This window comes from Poromitra crassiceps (genome assembly GCF_964638095.1).
Source record: "Poromitra crassiceps genome assembly, chromosome: 4".
NCBI classification, from domain to species: domain Eukaryota; kingdom Metazoa; phylum Chordata; class Actinopteri; order Beryciformes; family Melamphaidae; genus Poromitra; species Poromitra crassiceps.
Genome location: NC_139626.1, coordinates 76,685,356 through 76,707,678, shown reverse-complemented (window position 1 = coordinate 76,707,678; position 22,323 = coordinate 76,685,356). Strand labels below are relative to the sequence as shown.

Genomic DNA, 22,323 nt, shown 5'->3' with positions numbered 1-22,323 from the left:
GTGCACTTTATTTTATTTTACTAGTATCTCTCTGTGATTGATTTATTACCTGTGTTTTAACACCCCTCCCTTTATTTATTTTTCAATGTTTTGACAGTTATATATCAATACTGGTAATACAAAATCAATTCACAACATAACTGTACACTTTTTTTTTTCTCCCCCCTCCCCTCATGCAAATTAAAGTACACAACTTCAATAACAAACACACATAGCCTTACAAAATCCCACGCAGATACAGGAACAATAGAGACACACACACAAAACAAAAACAAAAAAAAGACAAAAGACAAAAAAGACAAAACACATAGTCAATATAATATGTTCACATTCAGATTATGTTCTTAAAGGTTCAGTATTAGATCCTTTGATTTCAGTGAGGAATTGGCCCCAGACCTCTTCAAATAAATCCTCTCTACCCGCCACTCTATATGTGACTCGTTCATATGATGCCATTTGACACATTATTTCCATCCATTCTTTATAGGTAGACGGCACTAAGGACTTCCAGTGTCTCAGAGTGACTCTACAACCAGTTGTCGCGGCCAATTGTAGCCATAATCTCATACGATTAGTCACTCTGATGTTATCTGGTAGCAATCCCAACAGACAAAGCGCTGGGATTTTAACCAGTGGTAGCTTCATCATCCTATTCAAGAAATCAAGAACATCATCCCACATGCGTACTGTCTTCTCACAATAATACAATAAGTGCACTAGGGTCCCCACCTCTTTACCACATCTCCAGCAGATATCATTGTCCCTTAGTTTCAGTTTAGCTAGTTTACATGGTGTCCAGTAACTTCTATTAATAATCTTATAATGAATTAACTGAGATTGTATCTCCCGTGAGCATTTATGCCAGGTTGCAACAAGGTTCTTCCAGTCACCCATCAAAATCTCTTCCCCAACATCCTTCTCCCAACATATTTTTAGTCCTTCTACTGGTGGTGTGTGTGCATCCCTGATATGCTCATAAAATAGTGAGGCACCTCCCTTTTTTTTGCCATGTTATATGAATTAATTCCTGAATCCCTGTTTGCTGGATAATTTTAGACTTTACACTTGCCAATATGCAGTGCCTTAATTGTAAGTATCTGTAAGATTCTGATTCATTCAGATTAAATTCCGCCTTTATCTCCTCAAAGGACCTCATCTCTTCGTTCCCAAACACATCCCCTAGGAGATGTATTCCTGACCTGACCCAATGTTCCCAGAGAAAGGTCTTCTTGCCTATCAGAAGCTTCTTATTGTACCATATAGAAGCTTTGGGTGTGAGACTTGGACTAGCTTTTGTAAAGCGATGCGACACATTCCAGGAGTCCCTGACAAAAGATAATACTGGGTTCCTAAACGGTGTTGCTCTTCCTGATTGGGTCAAAAAGGCCTCTAAGGAGGATGGATATGTTAATTCTTCTTCGATTCCTACCCAATCGGGAGCCTGGTCCGGTGGGAGGTTCATTTTAGGTAGTTGGGAGAGAGAGAAAGCACAATGATACCAGTCAATCTTCGAGAGGGACAAGCCCCCCCTTTCTTTGGCAGCATATAGTTTAGCGCGGCTAAATAAAGGCTTTTTCCCCATCCATATAAAGTTTTCAATTATTGCGTTGTACTGCTTTAACAGTATGTGTGGAAGTGTTATGGGTAGCATATATGTAATATAATGTATCTTAGGTGCTATAATCATTTTCACCAAGTTGATCCTGCCCAACAATGATATAAACATTTTAGTCCAATTATCTAACAAAGATTGAATATTTTGAATGATGGGAGAGATATTATGTTCCATTATTTTATTCAGACCTGGTGTTAGCTTAATCCCCAGATAATTCAGTCCAGATGGCATCCATCTAAACTTCCACTTGTCTCTGATAGCCGGAGGGCATATTTTAGATAGGGGCATAGCTTCTGACTTTGTCCAATTGATTGTATAACCCGAAATTTAGGAAAAGGAGTCTATTACTGAATTTATTTCTGATGCTGCTGTTTCAGGGTTACTAGAGACCAACAAAATGTCGTCTGCATATAAAAAAAGTTTATGTTCTTCTTGACCCGCTTGTATTCCCACTATATTCGTATTCCCTCTTAAAGCTAATGCTAACGGTTCGAGAAAAAGAGCGAAGATTTGAGGAGAGAGGGGCGAACCTTGCCTCGTCCCGCGATTCAGCTTAAAAGAAGGTGACATGATGCCATTGGTAAGCACAGTGGCCATTGGATCAGTATACATTAGCTTTACCCATTGTATAAATGATGGTCCAAAGCCAAACCTCTCCAGTGTATAAAACAGGAAAGAAAACTCCACCTTATCGAACGCCTTCTCTGCATCGAGAGAGAAGGCAACCACCGGTTCATCCTCATTTCTTGTTTTCCACATTAGGTGTAATAATCTGCGTAAGTTATCAGCTGAGCTTCTCCCCTTTACAAATCCTACTTGATCTGGATGTATCAAAAGTGGAACGATATCCTCCAGTCTAGTTGTTAAAATTTTTAGCCAGCACTTTTTCATCTACGTTAATTAGCGAAATTGGACGAAAATTATCCCGTATCCCCTCTGGAGGGTGCGCCGTAATGGGGACGGGGAACATAGATGCTCCCAGGCATCGAGCCTGTTGGACAAGATGGTCTCTTGTGGCCAAAGGAGCGGAACCCGTCGTGAGCATATTGCTGGGCACCGGGACCTTTTGATCCGGTGCCCTGATGGGGGGGCGGGACGTGAGAGGCTACGCCCCCCCGCCGCATGGACAGTTCCGTAGAAGCTGTGCATGCTGGGGGAGAACTTCTTACGCAAGCTCCGCCTACTGACGCGCTGTTGTATCGAAGTAACCCCCCCTCCCCCCCCTGCCGTGCGCCTTTCGCAGGCTGGGGGGACTGCGGAGGTAACGTTCTTTCTCGAGACCGGCCGCACGTGGACTTGTCCGACCAGCAATGAGCCGTCCGTGCCATTGATGGTGGGCTGTCCTAGGAGCCTCTAGCCGAGGCCAGGCCGTAGCCATGGACCAAGGCGAGCCTTGATGATGGGTATGAGACCCTGGGCGAGCTCCCGACCGAACTCGGGCCTTGGGCACCGAGGACGGTGGGTCTAAAGCTACAAGCCGCAGGCTGGAACTAAGCCCAGCCTTGGTGAGTCAACCGGTGGGCTTGACCTGGGCGCTGCCAACCGAGGCCAGGCCGTGGCCATGGACCAAGGTGCGCTGTGCCCCCTGCCAGGCTCCCTGCACTTGCAGGGGGCGCCCCAACAAGGGAGTGTGACCCATGGAGAGCTCCCAACCACCCCGGGTCTTCGGCACCAAGGGCGGTGGGCTTGTCCTTAGAGCTACAAGCCAAAGGCCGGCACTGAGCCCAGACCTTGGCGAGCTGTAAGCCCTGCTGGACGCGTAGCGCCAGCAAGGAGCGGTACGTCTATTGTAGCGGAGGTAGCTCGCGCCCAATGTACTTAGCACACAGATACTAACTGCACGGGTGCACGCCAGCTATCTGCAAAATACTATCGTTCTGTGCTAACAGTACTAAATATTGCTATCTGCACGTATGCAAGGCAAGCTAGCTTTCACACTCCTTTGAGAGCGGACCTTGGTCAGCTCTCAAGAGCTTAGCTGCGGACAAGACCGAGGGTTCAAGGCGCCTGTGCAGCGTGCTCGTGCCCAAGGCAGAACACGCACTTAACGTGCCGATTCATACTCGGCCAAAGTAGTTTTACACACGGCCCATCCCCTCCCTGACTTTCCCTGCTCAGTAGCAAGAGGAAGCAGGAAGCTAATCACTAATAGCAAGCTCCCGCAGGGCGCACCCTAATAGCGGGAGTACTGCTTAAGCAAGCTAGCAGGCTAGCAAGAAGCACAGGCTAGACAGTAAGCAACCCGGAGGCTAGCGAACGTGCGCGTGCAATGGTAACGTAAGCGGCACTAGCCCATCCCGAAGGGGAGGCACCAATACCCACAACCTGTTAACCCGAGAGAACAGGCGTGGAAGCCACTAGCTAAGCTAGCATAAGCACTGAGAGACAAGCGTGCGCTAACACAAGCCTGCGCACAAGCCGGTGCAGCGAGTCTCTACCCTGAGTATTTACACGGGGAAGCAAGCGTGACCGCAAGCAGAGGCCAGCGGCCCGCGAAGCTAGTCAATCTCAGAAGAAACTCCTCAGAGGGAGTTACAATCTAGTAGATGCTATTTGCACGAGGCAAGCAACACTTAGCAGACAAGCAAGCTGGCTAAGATGGCGTAAGTACTGAGAGAAGCGGCCCACACAACGTGCGGGGCGAGCTCACCTAGCTAGCGTAATCGCCCAGCTAATATCTCAGAGTGCCCCCTTCGGGGCCGACGCCAGTAAAAGCTACACTACATTTATGTAGGTCCCAGCAACGCCTGTGCGGCGTGCTCCTGCCCTTAGGCATGCACACATTAAATTAATTGTGCCGGTCGTAACCGGCCAGCGTAGCCTCACAGCTAATACAGCACCTAGCTGTTCCCCCCTCTCTCTGCTAACAGGAATAACGGGGTTACCGTGCAAGCCGGGAGCAAGCTAGCTATCTAGCTAACTGAAGAGCATGGCTTCTAGCTACTACTCTCGCTTAACATGCGCCCTACACAGAGGTAGCTGGCGCGAAGTACTTAGCACACAGACACTAACTGCACGTGTGCACGTTAGCTATCTGCCACAATAACCGGGTGCGTTACCCTGTCTGGGGACGCAGCCAGATAGCTGGAGTGCTACAAGGTAGTCCAAGCTAGCTGCACTGAGCAAACTAGCTAACTATCTAACGCGCGCGCTCTAAAGCCGCCGCCTAAAGTACCTAGCACACGAAAGCTAACCGCACGGGTGCCAAGCTAGCTATCTGTAACAACTGGGCTAATTAGCCTCTTTGTTCCTGTGCTACGTGGTACATTACAGTTTTGAGCGCGGACCTAAGTCGGCCCTCAAACGAAAACGCTGCCCCAGACGGGGGAGCGAAGCAAAGCTACACAGCGGCAGCAAAACCCACTACACGGCGGTAGCAGCAGAGCTACACGGCGGTAGCAATAAACAGTTAACTAAGGAAGATACTCTTAGCTTTTTAGATGACTTGTTCCGACGCCGCTGGTGAAGGGCACAGGATCGGGTTCCCGAAGCCTGGTTTATCCCGTCCACGCGAACCTCTTGAGGTGGGCAAATCAGACGGAACGAGCCTAGTATCTAAAGCTATGTAAGAGAGCTAATTCAAAGTTAACCGCGGAGCTTTCTAAACACGTCTTCTCAGCGGGTGGAAGAAACGGAAAGTGATTATCCCTGGGCTGACAGGACGTGACGTAGTCACGTGGATCCGTGTCAGCCCCAGGGGGTACCACGCCACCTACGGGTGGCTGGTCGGTTTTAATGAAAAGTAATTTTGGAGCAAAATAACAGTCTTCCATAGGGCTGCGTTGCAGCGTTGTAGGCACTAGTGAGAGCTTGAGTTCGAAACGAAGTAAAACTTCCTATAAAAGTCAGACGAGAACCCATCATTTCCTGGCCCTTTCCCCATGCTAAGGTTCATAATTGCTTGTTTAATTTCTCTAATAGAGATGTCTCCCTCCAACGTGTCTCTCTGAGCTTCAGTTAGAGTTGACATTTTAATTGATGAAAAAAAACTCTCCAGTTTAGACTCCTCCACTGTCCCCTGTGAAGTATAAAGCTCTTGGTAATAGGTCTTAAACACCTCATTAATATATTTTTTGTTTGTGACCAATTTATTGTCTTTATCATATCCAAGGGATAATATTTTGAGTTTGTAACTGCTTGAATTTATGTGGCAATAATTTGCCCGCCCTCTCTCCTTGTTCATAATATTTCCGTTTCGTGCAGAATAGTGCAAATTCTGCTTTCTTTTGTAAGATATTATTCAAATCACATTTAAGTTTATTAAGATTATTCCATAGTTCTGGGTCAGGATGCTGTATGTACTGTTTTTCATGCGTCTTTATGTCTTGCTCGAGTCTCAACATTGTTTCAGTCTCTATTCTCTTAACTATTGCACTATATTGGATAAGACGTCCCCTCACTTTAAAGGCGTCCCATGTCATACCAGAGTCTGAGATTGAGCCTTCATTAAATTCCCAGTATTCACCCATCACCTTTCTGATAAACTCACAGGTTCCCTCTTTATTTAGCATAAGACTATTAAAGAGCCATCTCAAATGCCTTTTCTCGTTTTCTTTGGGGGCCATAAGTAAATCAATTGGTGCATGATCAGTCAGAGCTATATTGCCAATTGTAGCACTCAGTACCTGATTTACAATAGCTTTGGAGACCAAAAAGTAGTCGATACTGGAATAAGTAGCATGTGGGTGCGAGAAAAATGTATAATCCTTTTCTTGAGGGTGTAATAACCTCCATATATCGGTTAGGCCCAGTTCCCCCATCATCATCTCTATTGCTGCAATTGAAGCGGAACTGGTCTTAGCCAGTTGAGATGATTTATCCAGCTTCAGGTCTCTTACCTGATTAAAATCTCCCCCTATAATGACATCATCGTTCCCTACATTCCTAATTGCATTGCAAACTAATTGCATTGCAAACTCAGGAGAAACTGAGTTTGGCCCATATAAATTAGCTATAGTCAATCTTTGACCTTCCATTTTAGCATCCAAGACCACCCATCTACCCTCTTTATCTGAAAATTGATTCAAAACCTGAAAATCTATGTTTTTCTTAACCAGAATCATCACCCCTCTCTTCCTATCAGAAAATGTACTAAAATAAACCTGTCCCACCCAATCCAGATTCATCCTCATTCAAGTGAGGCTCTTGAACCAGGGCAATGTCAGCTTTTTTTTGTTCAACTCATTGAGTGCCAGCCACTTTTGGAGAACGGACGCTCCCAGTGCCAGAGTTTCAGAGCGTTTTCAGTGATTTCTCGAGGCCCACAGAATATTGTGTGATATTACTATGTAAACACCGAACACGCACAAAGAACGAGGAGACTCTATTGTATCATCAGCAAAAAAAAGTTTATTGATACCATTTTCTTAGTTATCAGCCGGAGAAGATAGGTTGTTTTGAGCAAAAAGAGACGTTTCAAATTAGAAGCTGAGATATTCAGCCTTTTGTGAAATGAAGCATTTCAAGCACATTCACTGACTCTGAAGCTAATATTTTCTGATGTGACACCTCAAAAATAATTTCCTTCAATAAAACAGTGAAAACAAAGGAATTTTGTTTGGCCAAATAATATTTTTTAGCTGCAACCAGCAGCGCTGGCCCCTGCGTGCGCAGACCCTACACCTTCTTGCTGGTCTTGATTTACTGCTGGTGGGCATCAGATATTCTAGCTTGTTTGCCTGTCTCTGTCCATCGAGCCTGCTGTCTGGGTCTGTGTTTACTGTCAATGGTTGTATGCTGCCCTGCGTGCCCCACCCCCCTCCTCCTCCTCCGTGGGAGTGTTTCTGGGGCTCTGCTGCGTTTGCTCTGCGTTTGCTCTGCACTGAAAAGTGCGCTGCACCCCGCTTTTTCACAGCGTGTCGCCGGCTCCCAGCTGAGAATAATGTAACTTTTCAGAAAGACGCTGGTGTCGGCAACTAAGGGGGTATCGCAGCGGAGACGGAGGGGCTCAATTGTGGCAGCAGATTGACTGCTGTTCACAGGCACAGCTAACGTTATTCTTCATGCATATCGATGCATACCGATGCCGTTTCCGTTTCCATAACGACTTCTTCTCTGTTTTTTACTCAACTTTCTCTAATCTGGAGAGCACTGTCGCCACCTAATGGGTCGGTAAAAAAACATTCAACATGCCCCAAAATTTTACAGGAGATGGATCTGGCTTTGATCCACGTCCCACCGTCAAAATACGCAATTGACGACAATCGTCGTCATTGGCACTCCACGTTAGTATTCGAATTGACGACGATTGTCGTCATTGGCACTCAATGAGTTAAGATATGTTAGGATTTTTTTCCTTTTGATAATGTGCTTGCACCCCGCTATGTTCCAGGAAACTATTTTAAGTAAACCCATACCCAGATTCTACAGAAATATCATCCTCCTATGAAAAATAATGATTGTCATTAGGCTGTATACACCATACCATGGAACCCCTTTATCTGAAGAGCGGTGCACTTGTGCTGTGAACCATAATACTGCCTGTAATATATTCACTTGTATACTCATATGGCTAAACATTTGACACATACTGTAACACAACACATAAAACAAACCGAAAAAAGAAAGTAAATAGGCTGGTGCATGAACCAGCTACCCCCGCAAATCAAAGTGGGTCCGCAGAACTTGTTAATCCCTCTGATGGCTACATCGGCTCACCCATCCCCTTCCAACCCTCACAGTATTTATAACGTTGATCGTTCATTTTTAAGAATGTGCCCTAATATGCATAGTCTCTCATTTACACATAAGGTTAAATCAGGCTAAATGATCATACTGCCCCTGCCCTGATACATGGCTCACTTGCCTACAATACGGCTGTTATATTCCCACATTTAGAACTGAACTAGAAACTTAAAATCTTTTTTCCTCCTCATCAAGTAATAAGGCAATGATGTCAAACTAAGCCACTACTGTAATACTGTATGCTGCATAAACTATCCCCTACTCATCTGGCCTAACACAAACACTCTGATACTGGTCAAAATAAAATAAAATAAAAACACAGAAAGCTATAATATAGCTGGTTCACCACTAAGTATGAGTGTACATGTCAGATTATACAAAATAAATAAAAGTAGGCTATACTCCTAGCCTGCAATGTATGGGGACCAACCTTATCCCGCCAGTCTGAACGCTGTAGGCCAGAGAGAAAAATGACGATAGGAAGAAGAAAAAATAAAATAAAAAGGAGGGGGATCCATTGATTACAGTTTATAACTGGTACTTTAACACATACAGTCCCATATGCTTGTGCTCTTCATTCTTCCCGTATGAGTTGTCCACATCCTACAGTCATTGATACAGTCTGTGAGTCATTGCCTTGAACCAAAAACAATCAGCCATGATGTTAAGTCACTGTTCACTGTGCGTAATCGCGTCATTCCTCACCATCAGCGAACGTTGCTCTCCCCTTCAGCCTCCGCTCCGCCCGTCGGTCCTAAGCCGCTGAGAAAGATCTTCGCTTCTCCCGGACTGGAGAATTCGTGACGTTGCTTGTTTATTGTGAAAGTCATTACAGCCGGGTACCACAGGGCATATTCAATCTTGCGTTTCTGCAGGATCCGCCTCACCTCATCATATTTCTTGCGCTTCTCCTTTATTTCCTGAGCATAGTCTTGGAAGAAATAGATCCTAGCGTTTCTCCACGTCACGGTCTTCTTCCTTCTCGCCGCTGTCAGCACCGCAGATTTTGCCTTATCTTGCAGGAACCGAACTATTATGTGCCTTGGTCTGGTGTTGTCTTTAGGAGCTGGGCCCACGCGATGAATCCTATCAGCTTCGTACCATTCATCTGCGTTTATTTCCAGGCTCTCCCGTAGCAGTGTTTTGAGAAAAGCATCTAAATCTTTGCCCTCCATTCCTTCCTTCACCCCAGATATGTGTATATTCTGGCGCCGGGAATACCCCTCCAGCACTGGTAGCCTTTCCCACAGCTGTTTGTTCTGTTTAACCATCTCTTCCACAACCGGGCCTCTCTTAACTTCTTCATCCTCGAGCCTAGAGATTCTGGATTCGGTCTCGGTAATTCGATCCCCCAGCTTGTTAACGTGTCATTCAGAGAATCCTCTCCTTTTTTCACCCCTGACATGTCTTTAGCCAAGATTTCCAGAATGGCTCTGATACCCTGTAGCTCTGTAGCTACATTAACTGGAGGGATATCCTCGCTATCGATTTCCGCCATCTTTTCTGTTGTTCTCCTAGGTCGGCTTGCAGTGGTTTTTCGCTGGTTTTGAGCCTTGGTGCGAGTAAAATAATGGCTTGTAGTCATCCTCCATCATGCACACTCCATGCCTAGGACCAGTGATACTACATGATCATATTATAAGTTTTCTGAGAGTATTAACGAGTTGGCTGAGCCCCGCTCTTCTCCTATGCGACCATCTTGGGTGGGTGTACCACGTGACTCCCCCCTCCCTTTAATTTTAACGTATTGTTCTTACTGTAGCTCTCATACTGTCTGCTTTTACTTGATTTCTTTTCAACCTGATCATGCACTGTATCATGTATTATTGTTTTATGATGTTTTCTTTAACTGTAGAGTGTTTCGGGACCATGTCTCATGGTGATTTTACACTATAAATAAAACTGAATTGAATTGAATTGAAGCTGCTGTCATCATGCAGCAGTGGGGGGAAGTCCAGCATGACGTCTGGGGGACTGGTGCGGACACAGGCCCCTGCTCCATTTCTGTGGCAGCAGCGGCAACACCTCTGTAGCTGCCGGTGCGTCCTGGGTGAGAGTTGCTCCTCTGCCGCTGGCTTTCCTCTCCCTGCAGGGCATCAACTAGTTCTTCTAGTATGCTTCTTGTAGCACATTCACCCACTGATGGAACCGATGTATTGGGACTGCTGGTTCTGTTACCCTCTTACTCTGGCTTGCCTCGTGTGCTTGGCTGTTCTCATCCTCCCCTTCCTCCTCGCCATCCTCCACGACTCACCAGGAAGAACTCGAGAGTCCTACACCTGGATCATGGACACCACCTGCTTCATCCTCCTGCTCCTCTGGGACTGCTCGCCCTCGCCACCTACCCGACTCTGTCCACCTCCTCCTGGGCTCTGTACATCCTGGCCCAGTCGATAGACGGGTTTTCACCCAGAAAGTGGAGGTTGGAGTCACTGCTGGTGAGGATGATGCTGTCCCTGTACTGTGTACAGGTTGGACCGCTGCCTCCTTCACAGTCATCATGATGACCATTATGGAAAAGCACCACCTCCTTGAAAATGTTCTCCAAATATCAGGTCCTGCACACAGCAGCTGTGATGTGCAGGCTGAGCTGCTCAGGATCTGCAGGAGAGGAGAGTCTCGTGGAAGAAACGCTTCCTCACCGTGTTGCTGTCATAATCACATTTCTTGATGAATCGTTCTGGCAGCGCTGGATGGTCTTACAGAGCCCTGAGACTCCAGTCATTGGTGAATTATCTACTCAAAGGTGTAGAGTGCATCACCCATTTGCTCTCTCATGAGGAGCTTTGCCCTCTGGATGAACACAGAGGGGCTGGAGACTTTGAAACTCTGCTGCAGGCTCTCTAGGCTCAGCTGCTCCATCGGCTCGTAGCAGCTCTGCATGTTCACCAGGTGGAAGGCCAACATACTGATCTTCTCCATGTGGTTCACCACATTCTCCTTGGTGCCTTTGTTGAGGATGTTCTTGCTCATGTCCACCAGCTCCCTGAAGAAAGCATGGTAGATCTCGGAGAAGCCCTGGCTGGTTGGCTCCATCATGGCATCCAGGGTGGAGCTGATGTAGAGCTGGATGCTCACCTTCAGCAGCTTATCTGCCTTGGGGTGGACCACCGCTCACATCTTGTTGGTGACATGCTCCTTGGTGGTGATGATCTGGTCCATGTCTGTTCATATAGAGGCCTGCAGCATGGGATGTCTCACCTCACACCGCTGCACCACAGCCTTGTACTGGGTTTGGCCCTGGTGCTGCAACAGGTTGTACACTGTATCACTGATCAGCATCCAGTTCCTCTGCCTCTTGTGCATCTCACCTTTGAGTCAAGGGAGATGAGCTCCCTCAATTTGGGAGGAGGACCTCCATCACCAGGTTAGACAGTATCTGCGACGGTATGCCACATGTCATGTCCCAGGTGCTGTAGTGCCCATGAGCCTGGCGGTAGAGTCGCACTGCATTGGTGAAGGTCTGAACCAGGTATGGGCAACTTTGATGATAGAGAGGGCCACGCAAAAAATGTCAAAACGTTTATTATGCCAATATTTATATTTTTCATATTCAAATTTAGTAATTCTTCAGATGACACAAGAAACTTTGCTCTAGCTTTAACACAGCCCGCTACAGCAATTTGATGGGGTACATAACCCAAATATGTCATATTAATCAGATTAGTTAGTTAGTTAGTTAGTTAGTTTTTATTTCCGTGTCATGCCATTTCTGGCCCATCCCACATGGGATTACAAGACACTATCACACCAAATTATATATAAACATAACATCCGGTTGTACCTCAATATACAAACAAAATAAACAAAGTATATAATATATACACATACGCATGTACATATACATACACATATACACACTTACTGTACATACATACACTTTTTTTTTTTTTTTTGCCTTTTCCTGATAAAGAGCTTTTTTCTCATGTCCCAAGCTTTTTCCAAATAACAAGCCAGTCCAAAAGTTTCATACGTAAACAACCAACTCAAATTATGTGCATCATCATTATTAAGAAAATCAAAATCTGTTTTTATCTTACTGAACAAAATATTGCGCGGTTCACTATAAAAAGGACAATAAAAAACAAAATGAAACTCATTTTCTATGTCATTTAAACAACACATTGGACACACCCGCTCTTCTTCTTTCACCGTCCAGTTTCGATCATAAGCGGTAAAATACCAGATCTCAGCTGGGCACATAAGGCTCTCTGCTTTTTTGATAAATTATAATTAACATAATTTTCAGTACCAAAATCATATTTAATCATACGAAACCTACGCAGCTTTGGTTTAGTCCATATATCCTCAGCCCATCGCACCTTATACTGAGTAAACACAGATTCTCTAAGTATAGCAATGTTGATTTTGCTGTTATTGAAAAATGCCTCACCAAACCCAAAGCTAAAAAATAATGCATGCACATCTCTTGACCAACAACCATTAATTTGTTTATCCCACATAAAAATCGTTCTTGCTAGCCTGTTTCCCTCCATATCAAGCAACCTATTCCACAGCTGAGCCATACATATTTTCCAGCGAGCCTCACCTGGTTCCCACCCCATGTCCCCTGCTATAGCTAACTTTGGAGCATATTTGTGTGCACCTAAAAAATATCTCATTGCACTGTTTTGGACTGCCGAGCCCCAGCAGAATAATCCAGCACAGGACATACACAAGCTACAAAGAGTTTGGAGTATGTTTGGAAACTCATATCCTTCAGGTTTTTGCTGTTACCTATAATTCCCCCCAAAGCTCTAGTTGCTGATTCAGCCAGAACTGTGACACCTTTTTTTAAATTCATATGTTCATCAAAGTAAAGACCCAGATATTTATACGAATCCACATAATTAAGTTTATGTGAACCAACTTTAAACTGATAAGTGCTACGACCAATCTCCATTTTTTACACCAGTCATTAGTATATGAAAGCATTTGTTGCAGTTTTTCTTCCGATGGTGCCAATAGAACAATATCGTCAGCATACAAAAGAATACTTGTCATTTCTTTTCCACACATTATCCCACAACTTAAAGCATTAATTTCTTTGGCCAAATCATTGATGTAGAGAGCGAATAATGTGGGAGACAGGGATCCCCTTGTTTTACCCCTAATGAGGTTCAGAACCATGTGGTGCAAAATTCATTTACTCTCACACATGCTATGGGATCACAATAGAGAGATTGCATGGCTGCATAGAATCGTCCATTCACCCCATACTCAATAAGTTTATAGGCTAAAAGATTTCTATTAACCAGATCAAACGCTTTTTGAAAATCTATAAAGCAAGCATACGTGGATTCAATGTTATCAATTATATTTGTTAGAATTGCAGACAGTACAAAAATATGATCAAGGCATGATCTTGATTTGCGAAACGCATTTTGAGGTACGACATGAGTCTCACATTAAGAATATTAGAATACAGCTTATAAACTGTGCTTATTAGACTGATCCCTCCATAATTAAGTGGCATCCTTGGGTCTTCACTGTTGGATTTTGGTATTGGGTTTATAATAGACTTTGACCACATAGATGGTATCTTCCCAGAGTCAAAACAGGTTTTAAATAAATCAAATAAAATACAGAATCATTTGTGCGACTTCAATATCTCATTGGGTATATTTTCAATGCCAGTTGCTTTCCCCTGTTTTGCTTTGTTGATAACAGTTTGAACTTCACTATAAGTGAGATCCTTAGTAAGACTTTCATTTACCCAGAAGTCCCCTTTTAATATTTGTCTTTCTATTGATTCTTTCCTGAGACATATTTCTTTAATAGCTTTCCTCACAATCTAAAATATCACTGGAGAAAAGACCTTTAAAGTCCGTCTCCCATCTTTGAATAACCTCAGACAGCTCAGTTACAGAGTTACCATCAGGCCCCAACACCTCCATGGGTATTTTCCAAACCCTCCTTGGGCCCAGTTTATTAATTTCAGACCAGAATCTCTTAGGATCCGAAGTTTGAATCTCCTTCAAGTTTAGCACCTGTCCTCTTTGAAAGCGCCTTTTATAAAATCTATACCTTTTGTCAAACGTATACTGGCTATTCTTAAAGGCTTCTAAAAGTGCTTTATTTTCTGTTTGACCACTTGAGCACCTCAGAAACATATTTTCAGCTTTATGCATAGATTGCCATAGTTATTTTAACTCCTCATTCCATTAAGGTTTATTTTTACAAAAACTTTTTTGGGGTTTTTTATTTCCCACTTTCACATCACTTTCTATATATTTTTTAATCAATTTACAGAAATTATTATACCAATTATCTAAATTTTCTTGTTCCCCAAAGCAAAGTGGATATTCATTCTTCAAATTCAGTAAAGCTGATTGTTGTGGATCAGAAAGCACAGTTAGCTGGTAGAATCCTGCTGACCTTCTTTGAGGTTGTTAGATGAATGATCTGGGACTCTGCATCTTTCTCCAATTAAAGCCATACAATTTGCAAGCATGATTAGTTGATTTGGAGCTAATACTTCAAAGAAATCACAGGTTTGTAAACAGTCATGTGGTACAAAAATATAATCAACCACGGCTTTGCCCCTCACAGATATAGATGTATAGTTATCATTCAAGGGGCATATCCTTCCATTAACAATACATAACTTTGATTATTTTAAGAATTCAATCATTGACTCCCCATGCTTATTTACGAAAACATCTAATGAGGTTCTGGTTGGAACCTCATCCACCTCTTTTAAATGATCATCAAGCACAGCTATCCTGCATTGAAATCTCCACAAAGATAAATTGCATCAGTTCCAGAACATAAATAAATTTGACTGAGGAGATGGTTAAAGAAAAGTGAGGCATCCTTTCCCCATACTGAAGTTTCTGGTGGCAGGTAACAGGTGAAAACAACAAATGTATATTCAGATTTCAAATGCCAGAATTTCAAACCCAATATTCCATCCACTTGCTTATCTATAACATCAATTCTATATAAACACAGCAAATCTTTCTTAACACAGAACCCGACCCCACCAGAGCCTCTGGGGGCTTTAACGTGTTTTGCTCTGTTATGCCCAAACCAAACATAACCTTCCAGGTCAATTCCTTTACCATCAAAAAGATGCTTCTCATTTAGTGAAATGATGTCCGCTTTTATAGACTGCAGAATAGTGGATCTTAACTTACAGTTTTCTACTGTCCACCCATTGACATTCCAGTGCACTAGTGTAATATACTGAGCAGCATGATGGGCCAGAGGAGCCGTTCATCTACGGGGGGAAGCCTCCTGCTGAGGATGGCGTGAGTGATCTTGATCGTCCCGTTTCACAACGCGCCCGTTTCCCATTACAAAAAAGTCTTTCCCCGACGGGATCTCTCTCAATATCATGCGGAAGTTTAGATCCAGAAGCCTCTCCGCATGTGATTTTGCAGCACGAATGTACACCCTGCTGTATTGTTCATTGTCCTGTAACTTCTGCTTCCTCCGCAACACCGCCACTTTATCTCGCACAGAGGCCAACTGGACACTGATCGGACCCGGTCCACGGCCTCTTGAAATCAGCCTCTCCGCAGCAACCAGGCTGTGCACGGGGTCGCACTGCAATCCTTCCAACAGCAACCTGGATACTCTGCTCTTCACCTGCTCTCCTTCCTCAAACGGCAGACCAAACACCATCAAGCCCACTTCTGGATTGAACTCTGCAGTCATTGTTTTACTAGTGTTTTGTTCCACTTGTTCAACCCGAGCCCTCAATATACCAACTTCAATATCCAGACTTCTTTCCAGTGCAGTGATTTTGTTCTCAATTTCCACTTTAAGCTCGTGGTGACTCTCCTTTATGAGCTTCGTCATTGAATCACGCAGTTTATCAAACTTACTACTGAAGCTTTCGTCCAGAGAAGTATGCAATGCACTGATTTTTCCATCAAGCAGCTTCTCCAGGTTATCATTCATTCGAGCGATACGTGCATTTAATTTCTTTAGCTCTTGCATGACATCCTGGTTCTCGTTTGGCTCCACGCATTGATCGGCGGCATTGCTTCGCAGCTGTATTTTCTTTTGTTTCTCGCCCATCGTTGCAGGGTATTAACGGATTCTTCCGTAGATGGGTCGTTTAAAGTATACTTTACTTCTAGGCTTTGACTAAACCACATAAAAGTTCGATATCAGACGTTTATATCGAAAAAAGAATTTTGAACAAACCACTCGCGTTAACAAGCGTCCTGACCCGGAACCGGATGTCTGTATGTCGTAATGTATGTTAGTAATGTTGCATGTGCAATGTGCATCCTGGATATAGTTTGTTACAATATTGTTAGCTCAAATGCTAACATTAAACAGTATGTGGATGGACAATGCTAACACCATTAGCGTTAAAATAAAAACAGATTTGGGTGGTCTAACCTAACCTAATCAAAAGCATCTGCCTTGTTAAAAAAAAGTAAATTGACCCAGGGGCCACACGGGCCGCCAGTTGCCCACTCCTGGTCTGAACCTTGTTCTCCTTTGACAAACCATTGTTGGGTGGCTGACATACATTTGAAAATCATGACCCATCCCTAATGTATGTGTATAAGTATGTGTCAGAGCATGTGAGCGGAGCGGAGCGTGGAGCGAAGCGGGGGGATTTTGGCTTGAACGGTGAGCGGGGACCAGAGCGGTACCGGAGCTAAAGTTGGAGCGGCACCGATCACCCGCTCAGTCCCGCTCCAGTTTCGATCACAACATGTTCGAACCAGAATGCATCGGTGCGTGGCCATGTGCACGCCCACTATTTTCTTGCCAGCTGCGACAAGACGAGAAGGAAGAGAAACGAACATGCAGCCAACTCTGCTGAGCTCATGATATTTGTAGTGAGCAATGCCCATTGCCCAGGCGTTTAAACGCAAATTAAAACACCCTGGCCTTTTTCTCTTTTTTCTTCTTTTGAGCGGAGCGGAGCGGTGAGTGCGAGCAGGTGAAATCTGTATGGAGCGGGGAGCGGTCTGGAGCGGCCTTGAGTGCTGGAGCGGGTGGAAAGGGTCGCTCCGGGAGCGAGGAGCGGTAATTATCACTGCTCCACTCCGCTCATATGCTCTGGTATGTGTATACCTAGAGGCACTGTGTTATCCCACCGGTCACTATTGTTGCCGTCAACATGTTTACTCATTCTATGACCACAATGAACAAAGTTGAGTAATTGCAAATGCATATATCAACACTAGACACCTTCAAGATTATGTGTGCCAAACATTGTTGTCCTATCTTTATGTTAACATACTTTAATAACCTTTTGTTTGGGAGCTTTGATGCAGCCAGCTCTTCGCCTGGTGCAAGCAGGAAGTAAAAAGCTCTGGTCATGTGTCAATTTACACTAAACATGTGACACTGCACATATTTCATTAGGACCCTTTATTCTTTCAATATTTGCTGGAAATGCATTGATGCATCATCCAGGAACATTTTTAGAGACTTATAAGTGAAACAGTTTTTTACGGTCACTATTGTGACCGGTGGGATTAAATGGGTTGCAGCTGTAGAACGAACAAAACAGAACATAGATAGTGACACAATGCAAACAAATGCAAAACAGAAAAAAGCCATCCCCTATCTCAAAATAAAATACCTTGCCCTCCACAGTACTCAAAAGAAAATCAAAATGCCCTCCTCCCCTTTTCACCCCTCCCTGCCCCACCTAAATATCGAACAGTCCGTTATTCGACTCGCTACTTCAGGCCGAGCCTATAGATACAGTCAATGTCTCGTCATAGACGCTGGGGTAGCTGGCTGGGGGCGTGGTCAGGGTGGGGTAATCCTCCCGTTCTCCCCATTCAACATAGTTAGCATTTAGCTGCTAGCCCAGCCCAAGCAGACAGTTTCGGTGATTCAACCACTGCAGTAAATGCACATCTGAACAGACGTATGTCTGTTCTGGTCTATGTACCTGCTCTAGAATCCTCAATCCTGTAGTGTGAGCCGCAGCACAATACTTTGGTTAGTCAGCCCATGAGCCCATTGAGATATATGTTTTTTTTTACCCCACTCGCGCGCCAGCCGTAGTAACATTTTGTGGGCGTTCCCACACAGACCGACTGCATCTATTGCTGCCTTGCAGTTGGGAAGTTGTGTACACGACATACTTGGCATTCAAGTGGTCATGTGGTGAACATGCGCACTTGACTAGAATCCACTGAGGCTAAAAGTAATGCAGTTCAATAAATGAGAGACTAGTAGAAAGTTTGATGTGCTTTAATGATATGTTGCCTCCCTAACTTGGATGGTGTCAGGGTGGGCAATTTAATGGTCCTGTGGTGTTGCGCTGTGGTTTTAAAGAAAGAGGCAGAGAGAAGTTCAGCTTCTGTCACGTACACCGCAGGGTTTATTGTTCTGTCTTCTATGAACATAGACATAAGACTATTCAGTCTGAATGCAATAAAACTCTTTTCATTGATGCTCAATAATATCATGGCAACAGACTTTTTGACACAAAACTTCTTCTTTTAACAAATAGTCAAAAACAAACAGGTTCAGGTACAACTAAATGGTTTCTCTATTTTACCGACAACCAAATACAGTGTCCCTGATAGTATCATATCAGAATACTTTACTTCTGTTCAGTAATTTAGAAAATATCAAAATATTTATAATATGCAGCAGAATTTACCTTTAGCTTAGTAATTAACTCTATATCATTTATTACAAAAAACCACATTTACAGTATAAACATTAACACTTCAAAATATATTCTCTACTGTTCAGTAACCCATTTACCTGTAAAACTACTAGACACTTGAATTACAGTATTTCAGATGCATATCAGTCTGTGGGATATCACTACAGATGCAAAACGAATTAAATTAACAATAAAATAAAGTGCATAAATGTGCATTGCATTTCCACCCCTAATGCATGACTGTATCTCCAGTCATTACTATTAGGCTATTCAGTGAAACTATGACATAAACAAAACCTGCATCACAGTAAAACTCATTCATGGCATGGTTGGAGCTAGTTATTCTTCAGTTTAAGGACTTGCAGACAGACATAAGACAGTCCGCCATCTTGCTACCTACCTAGCATCAAATCGCTAGCATAACAGATTAGCAACATGTAGCTTTGAGCATTACTAACCAAATCTCACAACTGGGACGATTTTACTCAATACAACCACTTCTAACTGTCGAAGTACATGTTTATTTCTTAGATGATCCCATTGTCTGTTATTTGAGGAATACCTACAAACCTGTGGTTTTAAAGAAAGAGGCAGAGAGAAGTTCAGCTTCTGTCACGTACACCGCAGGGTTTATTGTTCTGTGGTGTTGGCCTCTGTAACGCTGTTATTCCTCAGGCGCATAGCACCCTCTAGCGGCGTGGAGGTATAAGACTTGCAGCCCAAATAAACGAATGTCTCTGTCCAAACCATTTGAGTAACAGGATAACCATGCAGGATAATGAAAAAAAATGAAAAAAAAAAAATAGGGGTTCCCTTTTTTCCCATATACTTTAAATCTCTAATAGTCTAATTGTCAATTTTAATTTCTCTACAGGTCCATTTTCTCAACCCATTACAGATACAACAAAAAACAATTAATTTTGGCGTATGACTCCATGATATTATGACGCTCCTCCTGAGATGATGAGGAGGGCGTCAGCAATGAATAGGATAGAAAATCCCCCCATAGGGAATTCTTCAGGAGTCATGACGTTGGTGGTGGTCTGGGGAGGAGGTGGGGCGAAAACCACTGCTTCAGCAATGATGATCAGCAGCTGAGGGAGACACGTAGCACATAGCACATAGCACATAGGCAGCACATATAGTAAGACATGGATTCTGATATACTGTGGTGTAAAGTAACGAAGTACAAATACTTCGTTACTGTACTTAAGTATCTTTTTTGAGTATCTGTACTTTACTTGAGTATTTATTTTTTATTTTGAGTATTCAACTTTTACTTTTACTCCACTACATTTTTGTAATAAAATCTATACTTTTACTCCGATACATTTCCCAAAAGCATCTTCGTTACTCGTTAGTTACTATAAAATAAACAAACAGCTTGTGTTGTGACGAATCAGTAGCCTGGCTAGCGAATCAGTGCTTCTGTGTTGCAAGTTGCGTTTGCCAATCTCTTACTGTCAGCGCTTCCCAAGTCTTTTCATCCATGTTACAAATTCCCACAGGCTGAAATCCGACGGATAATTACTTTAAATTGTCTTTACATTGTGTCCAATTGAACAAAAATGACAGAATATGCCACCAGAAAACAAGAAACCAAGCGTCTCTTGGGGTAAGCTTCAAATTGGTCAAGCGTCCACGCAGCCAGAACGTAAAAGTATAGGTCTTCCGCTTAAGGATTTCAAAATAAAATCCTAAATGCTTTATTTGTTTCTCCGAAGGTGAGACGCATTTTATTCTGAAAGTAAATCGTGGTACTTCCGTTGCTATCTGGTGTAACTGTCGCTGTTTTGACACAGCCCATTACTGCCGTAACATCAGTTTCAATTAGAGTGATTACATTGATTAACTGTTTATCTGGCCGTGACAATATCCAGGCCTATATGGAGGAGATGTCCATGATCTATGGTGATTATGATGATGACGATGATGATGATGTTGATTATATATTTCCCATTGACATGGAGATATCTCATCGCCATGATAGCCTAGCAGGCACTATCTGACACACACATGGCAGACTATAAGGTAAAATTTATGTAAGCAAACTCACAATAAAGCAAAAAATTCTGCAAATCCGGACCGCTTGCTTTCTTATAAACAGGATTTACTTGTACTTTTACTTTCAATACTTTTAAGTACATTTAATATTAAAAAAATACGTTTGATACTTAACTCATTGAGTGCCAGCTACTTTTGGAAAACGGATGCTCCCAGTGCCAGAGTTTCAGAGCGTTTTCAGTGATTTCTCGAGGCCCACAGAATATTGTGTGATATTACTATGTAAACACCGAACACGCCCAAAGAACGATGAGACTCTCTTCTATCATCAGCAAAATAAAGTTTATTGATATCATTTTCCGTTCGTTAGTTATGAGCCGGAGAAGATAGGTTGATTTGACCAAAAAGAGACGTTTCAAATTAGAAGCTGAGATAATTAGCCTTTTGTGAAATGAAGCATTTCAAGCACATGACTGACTCTGAAGCTAATATTTTCTGATGTAGTCACACCTCAAAAATAATTTCCTTCAATAAAAAAGGAAAACGAAGGAATTTTGTTTGGCAAAATAATATTTTTTAGCTGCAAGCAGCAGCGCTGGCCCCTGCGTGCGCTGCTGGTTGCAGCTTCTTGCTGGTCTTGATTTACTGCTGGTGGGCATCAGATATTCTAGCTTGCGTTTGCCAATCCTGTCCTGCTGTCTGGGTCTGTCTGGGTCAGTGTTGTATGCTGCCCTGCGTGCCCCACCCCGCTCAACTGCAAACCCCACCTCCGTGGGAGTGTCTCTGGTGGCTCTCTGCTGCGTTTGCTCTGTACTGAAAAGTGCGCTACATCCAGCTTTTTCACAGCGTTCCGCGTGTGTTTGTTACCGGCTCCTAGCGCTTCCAGTTGAGAATAATAACAACTCCACAACTAATCATGTGGATGGGGCTATCGCAGCGGACACGGAGGGGCTCAATTGTGGCAGCAGATTGGCTGCTGCAGGCACAGCTAACGTTATGCTTCATGCATATCGATGCATACGGATGCGATTTCCGTTTCCCCATGACTTCTTCTCTGTTTTTTCCTCGCCTTTCTGTAATCTGGAGAGCACTGTCGCCACCTAATGGGTCTGTAAAATAGCTTTTACACATTCAACATCCACCATACTTTCACAGGAGATTGATCAGGCTTTGATCCACGTCCCACCGTCAAAAAACGCAATTGACGACTTTAGTCGTCATTGGCACTGAACGTTACTATTTGAATTGACGACTATAGTCGTCATTGGCACTCAATGAGTTAAGTACAGAAAATATTAGCTAAGACTCAAGTAATATTTTAATGGGTGACTTTGACTTTTACCCAAGTCATTTTCTGGTAAAGTATCTATACTTTGGTAACACTTTATAATAACGTTCAGTAGTAAATCATTTA

At 43.5% G+C, this 22,323-nt stretch overlaps 1 protein-coding gene and 1 pseudogene across 2 annotated transcripts in view; one reads left to right on the top strand and one right to left on the bottom strand.

Annotated features, from left to right (window-relative positions):
• The window catches only part of LOC310774397 (uncharacterized protein), an 86,892-nt gene that overhangs the window by 22,969 nt on the left and 41,600 nt on the right, over positions 1-22,323 (top strand). The window lies entirely within an intron of this gene.
• Positions 10,641-15,961, bottom strand: LOC310775949 (protein Niban 2 pseudogene; annotated as a pseudogene). The gene is made up of 2 exons: positions 15,602-15,961; positions 10,641-11,762 (listed from the first exon to the last, which is right to left on the bottom strand). The product of its transcript is annotated as a protein Niban 2 pseudogene (transcript).